Genomic DNA, 15,296 nt, shown 5'->3' on the forward strand with positions numbered 1-15,296 from the left:
AGATAATCAACAATAGACCTGACTTCAGGTAGTAGAAATTATCTGGGATTGCACACTGTTTTCAGTATTGGCTGTTGTATCCAGAAGGTGTGGGAACTATCTGGAAGCCATATTAGCAAGGAATAAATTGTTCGTTGGTAGGGTGGAAATGCAGATTATTTTTATGACCTATTCCAAAACAAATTCTAGTCTGAGAGTCAGCTCTGTTCCCTAGTCATACAGGCTCACTCCGCAAGACAGAGCAGAAGGCAACGTGCTAGTCTATCATATGTCTTACTTCTGCAACAAATTGGTATTAAGAGCATGAAGTAGGCCTCGGGAGGTGTCCTGATGCTGCTGACAAGAACGACTTTGTTCCGGGAACACACACGTGTCCTTTTGTTGTTAGGACGAGCTTCTGTTAGGATTTGGCCTTCTGGGAAGAAGCGGCTCATAGAGCCTGCCCACCAATTCATCAGATGTTCGTCAACATCACCTACGAATAGAGTTGAGATTCTAGCTGTGGTTCCCAGCCCCGATGGCTGGCTGCACCACCGGACAGAATTAATGGAATGTTTGTCATTATCCTTCCTTGCACCATATGTGCCTTAATGACAGGGATGGTGTTTAATTAATCTTGGTGTTTCTAGAATCCATTCACAATGTCTGATACATATTTGGCATTCAGTAAATGTGGCTAATCCAAATGACATTAATTAAGCTGCTATGAACTTATCTTCAAGCAAAATTCCAGCTTTTGTTTTAGTTATAAATCAGTGGTTATCATGCAATTAAGTAAGTGTTCTTTAAAAATTAAAGGGGTTAATCCCAGCTGAAATACTTAAATATTGAGGAACGTTAAATAGTGTATTACTTTGCTGAGGCTGCCAAGACAAAATATCACAGACTGGTTGGTTTAAACAACAGAAATTTATTTTCTCATGCTTTTGGAAGCTGGAAATCCATATCAATGTGTCGGCGGGTTGTTTGCCCAGGACCACTGTCTTTGGTTTATTGATGGCCACCTTGCTGTGTGTTCACATGAAATTTCCTCTGTTGCAAACTTCCCTGGTATCTCTCCTTTTCCTATAATGACACCGGTCCTATGGTTGAGGGCTCTACCTCATTTAATGTTAATTCCCCCTTTAAAGACCCTGTCTCCAAACACGGTGGCTTTGAGGGTTAGGATTTCAGCTTATGGACTTGGGAAAAGCAGTTTTGTCCATTACACACAGAATAGCATATCTCTCTTCGTTTGTTTCAGGTATATTTTTTATTACTTTATTCCTGTTCAGATCATGCAAACATATTTAAGTCACAAGGAATATGTGGTGTCCAACAATGAATGTGATTTCCCGATGTCTGTATTCAGTAGAGGAGCTAGAAGTGAAAGGGTGTGACATTTTAAATCCAAGGTGTACTTTTGTAAAGATGTTTTATATCACTTTTCATAACATACTGTCTTGCCAAAAAAAGTAAATAGCTTTATTTGCCCTGAGTTCCACATATAAAAAAGGGTTGCTTACGTATCTTCAAATGTGACTCATGCTATTATTTTGTGATGTCAATGATACGTGACATGGTAAATTGCATAACACTCAAAGCAAGTTTATCTTGACATTTATGAGTAATGACATTTACAGAAAATAAAAAAATGAAATGGTTTATTGTTTTGTTTTCTCAGATTTCAGAAACATTATTAGAGGCTTCTAAATCAATATAAAACCGGGAAACACAGACATTTAGATGTTGAAAAGGCTAAATGGATTTAGTATGCTTAAACTACCAAAACATTTATTGCACCCCAGATTGTATCCAGACAAGAAACCGTGTCTTTTAAAAAACACACAAGCAATAAATGTAAAAATGGAAGACCCCATAAAAGCTTTAATTTGTGATAATTTTCAACATATGTTCAGTAGCAGTGTCTGATTTAGATGTCATCCATACACAGTCATAGCTAGTCATTGCCTTGTCAAATTTCATATTAATCTCTTAGTCCATAAGAAGAATGATTTTTTTTTTTAAACTAAATAAAAGTGTGCATGGGTGAGCCAATCAGTAAAAGAGAGAAGTGAGTTTCTCGGTAGCTACATAGTTCTCTAGAAGTGAATTAGATCACTTTGAAAATAATTAACTCTTATGCAGAATGTATCAGATCAATAGAGCCTCAAATCTATTATAAATAGGTGAAACATACATCTATAAAAAATAAAATCTTGAATCAATGTAGCAGTTAGTAGGCATACCCTATAGAATCATTTCCACAAAAGTAAAGTAGATGTTTTTTGACACAGTGCTGGCAAATATTGCATACATTATTTTCTATCTGCAACAACCTTTTAATGTAGAATGTAATACCCTTATATTAATGATAAGACCTCAGGGTAAATATGATTCTTAAATATCAGCTGCATAGCATATGCAAAGGTGAATTGAGATTCAAACATATCAGACTGAAAAGGCAGTGCACTTTGTATTACTTTTAATATTTTTGTGATTTATGCTGAACAGATAGATTCAGCAAGAATGTGGCATGGCACTTGGCATCCCATTGGGAAGCACCAGCTTCCTAACCAACAACCCAATGCCTGTCTCCAGTTACAGTAGAAACCACACTCCCCAGGAGTGTGTGCAAAACACAAATAACAAAGAAATAAATGTGTTTGTCTTTCCTTGGCTAAATAATTTAGTCAAAGTGAAATTCTGCTCTCAGTTTAGCATCTGTTAAGAATAATTGAAGAGTTTATAGTCAGTACTACTTCCGTTCCTATGTTTTTTCTTCTTAAATGCATGTATCTCTTCCTCGCTCTCCTGCTCCACTTGTCGCTAAAAAATATATTTACCAGTATTGTTTTTTAGAAAAACCAACTTAACCTTGGCTTCTTCTTTCGAGTTCAAAGAACACAATCTTCCTAAAGATTTAAATCTGAGCCTTTAGATCAAACACATTATGCTTTTACTGTCTGGAGATTATTATGAACACAGTCATTAAGTTATTAGCCTTCATAGGTAAAATTAGAGAACTATCTACTTTAGAAAAATGATTCATAACTATCCTCTTTTATTTCATATTTCACAATAAGATGAAGTTGATTTCTGCCACTGTTGAATGGTAAATGTATAATAACCTTCTTGAGAAATTGGGATCCTATTTAACAAGTGGTCCAGATTTCACATGCTTTGGATTTAAGAAACATGCTCAAACTGGCTTTTGTGCTGTGTCATTCTCTAAGACATTTTGAGTCTCATTTAAGTTAAATTACAATCTAAACAGGCAAGAAAAAATTGCATTTTATTTTTTGTTAGGAGAATTCAGTGGAATGATACGGAAGTATTTAACGACATGAATATGGCTTATGACTTTGGAGAAGGTAGAGTTACTAGGCAAGTGTTGCATAAAAGCAGAACACAATGCAGCCTTTGAGGGGACTGACTCTTGTGAACCCAACCTGAATGGCTCTATGTTCCCAAATTGCTGATTTGGAAACATAAGGGGTTTAGATCACACACAAAAAATGGCATTTTGAAACAAATTTGCCTTTATACTCTCTGGTCATAGCCTTGGGATATGAATCATTTTCCAAGCAACATTCCAAAATAAGGGAAGCGTTCATCACAAGTTGGAAAACAAAACCTACAATGAGGAGAATGATAGGAAGATGTGATGAAAACATCATTCCATTGCTCGCAGCGTGTTTTACGGTTACTCTGTTCTATCAGTATAAGAGATAAACCTATACATTGGAAAAAAATGCCCCCCCCAAATGTTAATTAACTCTATCCTACTTTAAGGAGAGTGACGTAGCAAAATGATGACTGAGCAATAACACAGCAAAGGCAAAAAGAATCAGACTCCCAAGTGGAGTAGTGTGGGGGAGGGAGAGTTTCCTCATGCATTCTCTAAGCCGTGCTTTTCTCACCTTTTGGATATAGTCTCTACTCTTTTTCCATCCTTATTAGTTTTCCTGGCTGTTCTCCTCTAGGTCAGGACCAAACACCTGATATCAAACATGGTTTCGGAAAACAAGGCTCCATGAAAACACAACGAAGTGGAATACTGGAAATCACACGGAGAATAAAATGAGAAACTAGAAAAATGTTGGGTAAGTTATCCGATTTACCTGTGGACTGGTTAATAGATTAATTGAGAATATATGGGTCTTGTTTCTAACTCTTTTCCCAACTAGCTACAGGGATAAATCCTTAACCTCCATCTACCTCAATTTTTCCATCTGTAAATAGAGAGAGTGAAACTTATGGTCCCTGAGTTTCTATCTAGGGAAATATTTTATAAAGTTTTCACATAACTCTGTGAATTGTCATAAAGTGTGATCTATATTGTGGAAAACTACAATTCAAACAAAAACAGTAAATGATGTCTAGAATGATAAACTATGAGATAAACAGAAATTTCTCTCTCTTTACGTAAATGCTGCTAAGAGGAAAACAAAGGTGCAATCTAAATTATACTCTCAGGACAGTGCATTTTAATGAGAGATTATTTGAGACCCTACAGAGGCCTGGGAGATGGGCCAGGACTAACCAAAAGATAAGAAGGAATCATCCTAGCAAAAGTGATCTTGATACCATATATTTCTCTAAATCAAATATTTGGCTCAAAAATCATACAGAATGGTGGATGGATTGGGATAATAATCTCATAAATAATTGTATCATAGGACTAGATATATAAAAATGAATACATTTTCTGAAAGTGAAGACAGAGTTTTATTTTTCACACGTGTTAGCTGCACCTTGATTTCGTGACTGTGACAAATATTTAGGGCACGTCTAGTCTGGACGTATTTCTAACATTATATATATATATATATATATCATAAAAATGTTCTATTTTGAAAGACCGGTACATTTATACAGATGTCAACACCAACTACATGTTCATTAGTTGTTGCCCATGAAACACCATTCAAATACTTCAAGAAAATAGGTGTGAAAAACACTTGATATAGGAAAATAAACTTGAATGTAATAAAAATACAGAAGGTGTTTCATCATGAGCTCAGTTAGGTGCATCTGAAAATTCTCAAGGCAAGAATCATTGTCACACACCATCCCTCCCCTTCGCTCAGCCCCTCATTGCCAAAATGTGCTTCTTCCTTTCTCTATCCAATCCCTGCACCGAAGTAGGGAGCAGAAAGCATCACTGTCCTTAGGATGCCTTTGTAGATGTGGACTCCCAGCAGCTTTCATTAAATTATCCTTCAAGAGAGGCTTGATCTTACCCTAGGGAATGCTTGGGCCCCTTTTGCTACTAAGACTCTTTTTTTTTTTTTTTTTGGATTTTATTTTCATTTATTTATTTTTAATATAATATATTGTCAAATTAGCTTAACATAAAACACCCAGTGCTCATCCCAACAAGTGACCTCTTCAATGCCCATCACCCACTTTCCCCTCTCCCCCACCCCATCCACCCCCAGTTTGTTCACTGTATTTACGAGTTTCTTGTGGTTGTTTCTAACTATTTTCCCCCATCCCCTTCCCCCATGGACTTCTGTTAAATTTCTCAAGATCCACATATGAGTGAAAACATACGATATCTGTCCTTCACTGCCTGATTTATTTAACATGATACCTCCCGGTTCCATCCATGTTGCTGCAAAATGGCATGATTTTATTCTTTCTCATTGCCAAGTAGTACTCCATTGCATTGCATATATAAACCACATCTTCTTTATCCCTTCATCAGTTGATGGACATTTAGGCTCTTTCCATAATTTGGCTATTGTTGAAAACGCTGCTATAAACGCTGGGGTACATGTGCATTCTTCTCAAAGCTAGTACAAATAGTCCTAAATTTTGTGGGGAATCACAAAAGACCCTGAATAGCCAAAATAATATTGAAGAAGAAAACCAAAGTGGGAGGCATCACAATCCCAGACTTTAGCCTCTACCGCAAAGCTGTAATCATCAAGACAGTATGGTATTGGCACAAAAACAGACACATAGACCAATGGACTAGAATAGAGAATCCAGAATTGGACCCACACAGGTATGGCCAACTAATCTTTGACAAAGCGGGAGGGAGTATCCTATGGAAACAAAGACAGTCTCTTTAGCAAATGGTGCTGGGAGAACTGGACAGCAACATGCAGAAGAATGAAACTAGACCACGTTCTTACAGCATACACAAAAATAAACTCAAAATGGATGAAAGACCTAAATGTGAGACAGAAAACCATCAAAACCCTAGAGGACAAAGCTACTAAGATTCTTTAATTCTAACTATGCTTTAGTGTTATTTTGGGGTCACCCCAATTTGGGCAAAAAAAAGATAAATCGTGATCTCTTGGGTACCACGTAATATCTGAGAAATCTGTGAAACATGCTACACGTTTTTTAACGTTAGATTTAATTTTTCTTTTCTCCACCACCATTGTATTCCTGCATCTCCTCATTGTCTTTTTCTTCTTATGGTTACATATACCACATATTCTCATTTACCTCTAACATAGTAATATATGCAAACACGCCATAACTTTTTATTGCGTTTCTCATGTGTATAAACTTTCCCAATCTACTTGTAAGCTCTGAAGCCTGACTTGTGTGTTCATCCTCACAAGCCTATAGTGAAACACCCCTGTGCGATTCACTGAAACAGTAATAGCCAAGATTTATCGAGTCTCACCCTGTGTGAGGGTGTGTGCTAAGTGATACTACCTCCACTTAAGAGGTAGAGGAAAGCTTTGCGGAGCTAAGTGGCTGATAAAGACAAAGCAAAGATCAGAACACCACCTGTTATGGGGCGCCTGGGTGGCTCAGTTGGTTAGGCATTCAACTTTCGCTCAGGTCATGATCTTGTGGTCTGTGGGTTCAAGTTTCATGTCGGGCTCTATGCTAACAGCTCAGAGCCTAGAGCCTGCTACGGATTTTGTGTCTCCTTCTCTCTCTGCCCCTCCCCTGCTCATGCTCTGTGTCTCTCAATAATAAATATTAAAAAAAAAAAAAAAAAAAAAAAAGAAAGAAAAGAACACCACCTGTTAGACTGCAGGCCAGGACTTCCCACTGATTTGCAGGTATAAATCTATCACTTTATATCATTCTGCGTATATTTATATCAACTGAAAGGACCAGAAATACAGACCCCGCACTTAACTTTGTAGTGTTTTGTCTTGCTTTCCTCAACCACTGTGAATGTGTGCTTCAGGATTTATGGTTTGTTCTATGTGCTGTGAATGTGAATTTGATCAAAAAGCATACAACCTAACCTGTTAGCTATGTGAGTGGTTATCACCAGGGCAATGAGTATGTGAGTACTCTGTTTGCCTACCCTATCTAAGCCTTGGTCAAACTGTGACCAAGACTTGGCTCCATTCAGGCACGGAAGCTCCTTACTTGTCTTATCAGACCCCTCCATTGCCACCTTGTGCTGGGAAATGATCGATTGGAAGAAGACCTTCACCCCCAGGGACTCCCAGGCAGTATTTCCAACCACCCATCCTGAACTATCGCCTCACTCACAAAGGCATCTGGGATCTTTCATGCCACCTATGAATCACCGTCCTCAAATAAATACATAAATAAAATGCTAGGCTATAATAAATTAAACTAAACTAATATAGCCTGTCTTTGTCAGGCACCTTTGGTTTGGTAAACTGTCTGGGAGTGTCGACCCAACCCTGATGTACCCACCTTGAGCGAATGGCTCAGGTTCTGCCACAGAAAGCCCAGGAATCTGAGGGGTGATGATCGTCAGGAGCCTTCAGACACACCAGTTATGTTAACCCACTCTGATGAGGGCCCCAGCTTCCCCCAGTTATCTTCTGAATGGTTTTGTCATAGCAATGTTTGATTTTCTTATTTTGCTTTGAAAAACACACCTTTATTAGAACAATTTGTGTAGCAAAATATTACAGGAGGGTCACCCCTAAAGCGACCTTGGTTAGCGACCTCCTATTGGTTAAATCTAGTATATTCTCTCCTTTGTGTTCCTCCCCCAGGACCTGTCCCTCCCTGCATGTATACCCATTGTGCCATTTACCAAAACATACTGAGATCTTATCTGACCTGAATTTCTTTCCTTTGGAAAGGGCTTTGTGAGAGCAAGGACTAAATTCATTCATCCTTGCATTATTAACACCAAGCCCAGTGCCTGTCACATGGTGGGTACCCTAAAAAGCTTGAATGAACTATACTTGAATTTAGAAGGAATCACTGTGTCTTAGTGGTTCAGAGACTCCTCTCAGTTTTAAATGTTTGCTGTGAATTTTAAACTATATTTCAGAAATCTGTGACAACTCTGCTCTTCAGTGTTAAAAATTCTGTAAACCTCCCAAGTTCTACAATAAACAACTGTTCAAAAGGGCAGATCTTTAACCCTAGTGAATGAGCTGTCCCTTAAGCTTTGCTTACAAACCTGCCTACCTTTGGGGCACCCGGGTGGCTCCATTGGTTAAGTGTCCAACTCTTGATTTGGACTCAGGTCATGATCTCAGGTTTGTGAAATCCAGCCCTGCATCAGGCTCCATGCTGACAGTTCAGAGTGTAGTTTAGATTCTCTCTCTCCCTCTCTCTCTCTGCCCTTCCCCTGTTCTTGCTCCATCTCTCTCTCTCTCTCTCTCTCTCTCTCTCTCTCTCTCTCAAAACAAAACAAAACAAAACACACACGCACACACATACACACCTACCTACCTTTGGCACATTTTCTGTGTTTCCATTCTGAAACAGTATGTTCAGTAAGTTCCTTTTACTGATTCCCAGCAGTTAACAATTATACCACATAGTTTTATTTTTCCTTCTGTCTTCGGTCCAGCTTGTAGACTTCAGGACAGTACATGCTGAAATTGACTGTCAGTGATATGTCAGGGATAGCTTCATTCCAAGAAATAGGAACAAATATACTAGTCTCTACCTTCTGAAATTGTATTTTTCTCACTTTTTTTTTAAGTTTATGTATTTATTTTGAGAGAGAGAGAGCTCTGAAGGGGCAGAAAGAGAGGGGGAGAGAAAGAGAGAGAGAGAGAGAGAGAGCCCCAAACAGGCTCTGCACCATCAGCATAGAGCCCAATGAGGGGCTGGATCTTGCCAACCATGAGATCCTGACCTGAGCCGAAATCAAGAGTTGATCCCTTAACCAACTGGCCAACCCAGGTGATCCCTCACCTGCTTTTTAATGTAATTGCCAATTTCTTTCATTCTGTAGAAAAATATGAGCAACTATAGTGAGTTTGTTTTCTATTAGACGTTGTTTACTTCGTATGAGAAGGGGGGATTTTCAGTTACAATATTGCCATATATTTAAAGAAGGTATTTGGATAAAATGACATTGGAAAAAAAATGCCTCCCTTATAAAGAGTTTGACCATCTATTGACAATGTGACCTGAGACTGAGAAGAAAATTAAAAAAAAAAAAAAAATTAAGGGGAGAAATAAAAGTTACCTCTTTGAAAAAAATTATTTTTTTTGAAAGAGAGAAAGAGTGATACAGAGTATGAGCAGGGAGAGAGAGAGTGGGAGATACAGAATCTGAAGCAGGTTCTAGGCTCTGAGCTGTTAGCACGGAGCTTGATGCAACGTTCGAACTCATGAACCACGAGATCATGACCTGAGCCTAATTTGGATGCTTAACCGACTGAGCCACCCAGGTGCCCCAAGAATGTCACCATGTCTAAATAACAAATAATCCTTGGCATCTAGAACTAACTTGGTGCTTCCATATTCTGGGAGAACTTTATCTCAACTTTCATGTAAAGTCTTTCATGCTAACACGTTGAATTTCTCCACCCCTTCCTTCAGAGCCCGATCCAACAGCCACCACTGTCGCTTGTAATAGTTTTCCTTGAGAATTTTCTGGAAGCATAATGCTTCCTTTGGTTACAGTTTCAGCTGCACTCCTTTCAACTAAAACTATCAAACAGGAGAAGAAATTTTCTAAACACCTGTCCCGCCATGACTCTGGCCACTGCAGTTTATACTCTGCTCTGAAGCTGCTACCACCGCGAGGGGACCCATGATCCAACCTATCCGGTGGGTGGCTCAGTCGTTTAAGTATCCAACTTTGGCTCAGGTCATGATCTCACGGTTCGTGAGTTCGAGCCCCACAGAACAGAGTCCTGCTCTCTTCGAGCCCCACTGTCCGCACAGAGCCCGCTTTGAATCCTCTGTCCTCCTCTCTGCCTCTCCCCAGCTCGCACTCTATCTCTCAAACATTTAAAAATAAATAAATATTAAAAAAATTTTAAAGGCGTTATGATATGAAGTAACTTATAAAATTTAAATGGGACGGAATGCAAAAAGATATCTTCAAATGACGTATCAGATAAAGGGTTATTAGTATCCAAAATCTATGAAGAAGTTATCAAACTCAACACCCAAAAAACAAATAACTCAGTGAAGGATTGGGCAGGAGACATGAATAGATACTTTTCCAAAGAAGACATCTAGATGGCACACAGAAACATGAAAAGATGCTCTACATCACTCATCAGGGAAATACAAATCAAAACCACCATGAGATACCACCTCACGCCGGTCAGAATGGCTAAAATTAATAACTCAGGCAACCACAGATGTTGGTGAGGATGTGGAGAAAGAGGAACCTTTTTGCCCTGCTGGTGGGAATGCAAACTGGTGCAGCCACTCTGGAAAATAGTATGGAGGTTTCCCAAAAAATTATGACCTAGCAATTGCACTCCTAGGCATTTATCCAGGGGATACAGGGGTGCTGTTTCAAAGAGGCACATGCACCCCAATGTTTACAGCAGCACTGTCAACAATAGCCAAAGTATGGAAAGAGCCAAAATGTCCATCGACTGATGAATGGATAAAGAGGTGGTACATACATACATACATACATACATACATACATACACAATGGAATATTACTCAGCAGTCAAAAAAGAATGAAATCTTGCCATTTGCAACAACATGGATGGAACTAGAGTATATTTTGCCAAGCGAAATAAGTTACTGAGAAAAAGACAAATACCATATGATTTCACTCATGTGTGGAATTTAAGAAACAAAACAGATGCACATAAGGGAAGGGAAGAAAAAAAATAATATAAAAATGGAAGCAAACTATAAAAGACTCTTAAAAACAGAGAACAAACTGGGGGTTTCTGGAGAGGTGTTGGGTAGGGGGAAGGGCTAAAGGGGTGAGGGGCATTAAGGAGGAAACTTGTTGGGATGAGCCCTGGATGTTATATGTTAGTGATGAATCATTAAACTCTATATCTGAACTTATTATTACACTATATGTTAACTAACTTGGATTTAAATTTTTAAAATAAATAAGTAAATGAAAAGGTAAATGGAATTATCTGATGTTGATTGTAAAACATGTAAGTTATAAAATCCAGTTTCCTTTCTATTTTAGTGGTATCTCAAAGATCTAAAAGATATATAAATGAGTTATGAGGAGTGATTATGAATCTGCTCCTATAATTAAATAAGCTCCTCCTACCTTTTTTTCTGACTACAAAACACATATAAATCCACATGGCTATTTATTGCACCCAGAAAAATTGACACACACATACACACAGGTACAATCTTTATATAGTTTATTTAAAATGTTTTATGTTGTACTTGTTTTCTTTCCAGAATCGTGCCAATGATAAAATTATTACTTTTTTTTTATAATCTGTAAGAATTTTGAAAGAGTTTAGTCCTTCAGTCTTAAAGACTTTTGTTCATTCTCTCTGCATCCTACTAAAAGAAGTGCAATACTATATTTAAATAAGAATCCTGAGACCTCAAATAAAATAGTATAATTTCAATTTCAGCTGGATTTTGGTGAAGTTCATAATATTGCCTACTTGTTAATTTAATTGGTGTATATTATTAGTGTACTGTACTACATGTGATCTAAGCAGTCCTCAGATACTGGTGTTTACATTGAGAAATAAATTTACTGTAGAGGAGAATCTAGCAAGGAATGTGAGTCATCAGAGAGAAGTGAGAGGAGTCAAGTGAAAAAAAAATGTGTACATTTCAAAAATAGAGAGATTCTACCTCCATCCAATTCAGCTAAGAGAGTAAATGATACAAAGACAAAAAATTTCCCATTTGGATACGGTGGAGTTGTGGGGGAGGCCAATGGTGGGAGAAGGCAAACCTGATTGGACCCTATTCAGGAGAAAAATGGGGTATGATGTGCACCAAGAATAAAAGCAACACCATCAAGACATACTTAGAGCAGAGTACTGGGACAGTACATGAAGGGAGATATCTGGTCAGAGGAGGGTTTTTATATAATATTGAGATATAGTATCTTTATACGCTGATGTGAATGTTCTAACAAATGATAAAGGAAAAATGGTGGCTCATTTCTGGAGTAAGTTTTTCATCTAGGTAATAATTGAAATCCATCGCCAAAGTGCTGTACTTGGCCTTATATATTCAGGACAGTTATTCCACTTTAACAAGAGGAAAGACAAAGTATATGGGTCTCAGGCAGAGTGGGAGATTTAATGAACCATTAAGATGAACCATTGGCAGGATGAGCCATTCCCTTTGGTTGCTTCTCTTTCCCTAGTGAAATAAATCAAGGACATCGTCTGTGAATATAAAAGGAAGAGCCTGTGATGGAGAGTGTTTTGACTAGAGAAAATTAGTAGGCTTGATCACCCATGCTGAGAAATTCTGGTGATAAATTCATAGTGAGATAAGGTAGAATGGTTAGCATTTCACTTTGAACTGCTCAAATACAGACATTGAGTAAGTGGAGGTAACTTTCAAGGTAAATGTAACAGAGAGAGAGAGAGAGAGAGAGAGAGAGAGAGAGAGAGAGGAACAAGGGAGTTGAAGATGTGTGCAAAGGAATGATTAATTTCAGAAGCTTTGGAATCCTAGCTGGAAAGGGAGGAATGTGGAAAGACAGTAGAAAGGAGATGGGCAATGAGTAATTGATAGGCCCAATGGACTGGAGGTCTCTGCTGGGGCAAAGAATGTTTAGAACTTTACTATTCGAAGGGTGCCTGGATGGTTCCGTTAAATATCTGACTTTGGCTCAGGTCATGATCTCACAGTCCTTGGGCTTGAGCCCTGCATCGGGTTCTGAGATATTAACTAGAGCCTGCTCCAGATTCTTTGTCTCCCTCTCTTTGTCCTTCCCCTGCTTGTGAGTTCTATCTCTCTCAAAAAAAAAATAAATAAACATTAAAAAAAATAACTTTACTATTTGAATTAATTTTAGCACTGTGTTTAAATTTTCTGATGACTTTTTAGGTACAACTATTTGCATTAACTTTTTAATTAATTTTAATTGTGTAGTGATTGTTCTTGGGGTATATTATGCCTTCTTAACTTATCACAGTCCACTTAAAGTTTCTAATATTTTATATAAAGTAGAAGAAACTCAAAACAGAATAAATACCTTCCCACCCTATGTGTGCACATATGTAACATAATGTGCATATATACAAAACATCTATAACTATTAAGACATAGCTATAGTATTTTCTTTAAACAATAATATATCATTTAAATAAATTAAGAGGTATCATAAATATTTACCAAAATATTAAAAAAATGTTTTCCCCCATGTTTGCCATTTCTGATGCTCTTTATTCCTTGCTACAAATCTGAGTTGCACATGCTGTCAATCTGCACAGACTCAATAAATTCTTTTATTGTTTCTTGAAGAATAGGTCTTTTGGTGAGAAAGTCTATCAATTTTTATCTTAAAATTGCATTTTGCCTTACTTTTGAAAAATATTTCTTTCTGATAATGTTTGTTTTCTTTTCAGAACTTGACAGATATTGTTCCACTGTCTTCTGGTCTTCTTTCTTTCTCTTTTTTTTTTTAAGTTTATTTATCTATTTTGAGAGAGAGAGAGAGAGAGAGAGAGAGAGAGGGAGAGCAAGCACACTCACAAGTGAGGGAGGAGCAGAGAAAGAGGCAGAGAGAATCTCAAGCAGGATCTGCGCTGTAAGTGCAGAACCTGATGTGGGGCTCAAACTCACAACCCGTGAGATCATGACCTGAGCCAACATCAAGAGTCGGTCGCTTAACCGACAGCCACCCAGGTGTCCCTGGTCTTCTTTATTTCTGATGAGAAATCAGGTGGTTTACAACATGATTTTACTGTATGTGATCAATCATTTTATCTCATGCTTATTTTAATATTTTCCTTTTATTTTTGGTTTTTAGTAATTTCATGATTCGATGTCTAAGAGTAGCGTTCTTTCTATATATCCTCTTGAACTTTTGTTAGGTAGTTTAGGTAGTTTTGTTAGTTTTTTTTAGGTAGGTCACAAAAAATTGGGGAAAATTTTTAAAGGCTTCTGATTTTTTTTAATGTTTATTTCTTTTGAGACAGAGAGAGAGAGAGAGAGATCCATCACCAACAGGGGAGGGAGGGAGGGAAAGAGGGAGAGAGAGAGAGAGAGAGAGAGAGAGAGAGAGGGAGGGAGAGAGAGAGAGAATCCTAAGCAGGTTCCCTGCAGTCAGCATGGAGGCCAATGTGGGGCTCGATTTCACGAACCATGAGATCATGACCTGAGGTGAGATCAAGAAGAGTCAGACACTCAACTGACTGAGCCATCCAGGTGCCCCAAATTTGGGAACTTTTTAGTCATTGATTTTTCAAAAACATTTTGGCCCCTTATCTCTTTTCTGGACCTCTATTGGTTGTGCCCCAATGTTCTCTGAGGCTTTTCTCATTTTTCTTTTTAATCTTCTATTTTTCTTCCTTTTCTGAAAATCCCATGATGGCCAATGGTCCATATCCAAGTTCACTAAGCCTACCTTTTGCCATTATTTGTCTGATCTTAAGTCCTTTCAATGACTTTTACAGTTTAGATATTGTAAATATCAGTTTTAGAATGTTAATTTCTTCTTTTTTTCCCCATTACTCTGTTGAAATTCCCCATCCCCAACCATATTTTTTGTTTACCTGTGTATTGAAAGAGTAAATATCTCTAAGATTCTGTCTGCTAATTCCAACATTTGAATCATCCTGGGGTTGACTTCTGTTGAAAATCATCTATCTCACTTTCAGAATTTATAGCATGTGAGAAATGCTAGAAATACACAACTACTATTCTAAAAGTCCTTCTGGAAAGCAGTGTCCTAGGAAATTTACTGATAAAGATCCTGTTTTACGCTAGTATTGAAGAGTTGATGAGTTGAAGGGGTTTGGATCAACAGAGAAGAGTAGGATTCTTAAAGATATGGGAGTGAGGAAATTAATTCTGATGGTATGGAGAGAAATTTGAATAATCAAGTCTGTTATCATCTCCTTTTTTTTTAATTAATTAATTTTGTTAAGTAAACTCTACACCCACCCAGTGTGGGGCTTGAACTCAAGACCTTGAGATCAAGAGTCATATGTTCCACTGACTGAGCC

The 15,296-nt window shown here is 37.8% G+C and overlaps 1 pseudogene; it reads right to left on the minus strand.

Moving 5' to 3' along the window:
• LOC121033244 (uncharacterized) overlaps nucleotides 1-9,893 on the minus strand; it is a 44,160-nt pseudogene extending 34,267 nt beyond the window's left edge.
• Between the last annotated feature and the right edge of the window lie 5,403 nt (nucleotides 9,894-15,296).

This window comes from Herpailurus yagouaroundi, unplaced genomic scaffold, assembly GCF_014898765.1.
Source record: "Herpailurus yagouaroundi ecotype Mexico unplaced genomic scaffold, PumYag 142, whole genome shotgun sequence".
In the NCBI taxonomy this organism is placed as follows: domain Eukaryota; kingdom Metazoa; phylum Chordata; class Mammalia; order Carnivora; family Felidae; genus Herpailurus; species Herpailurus yagouaroundi.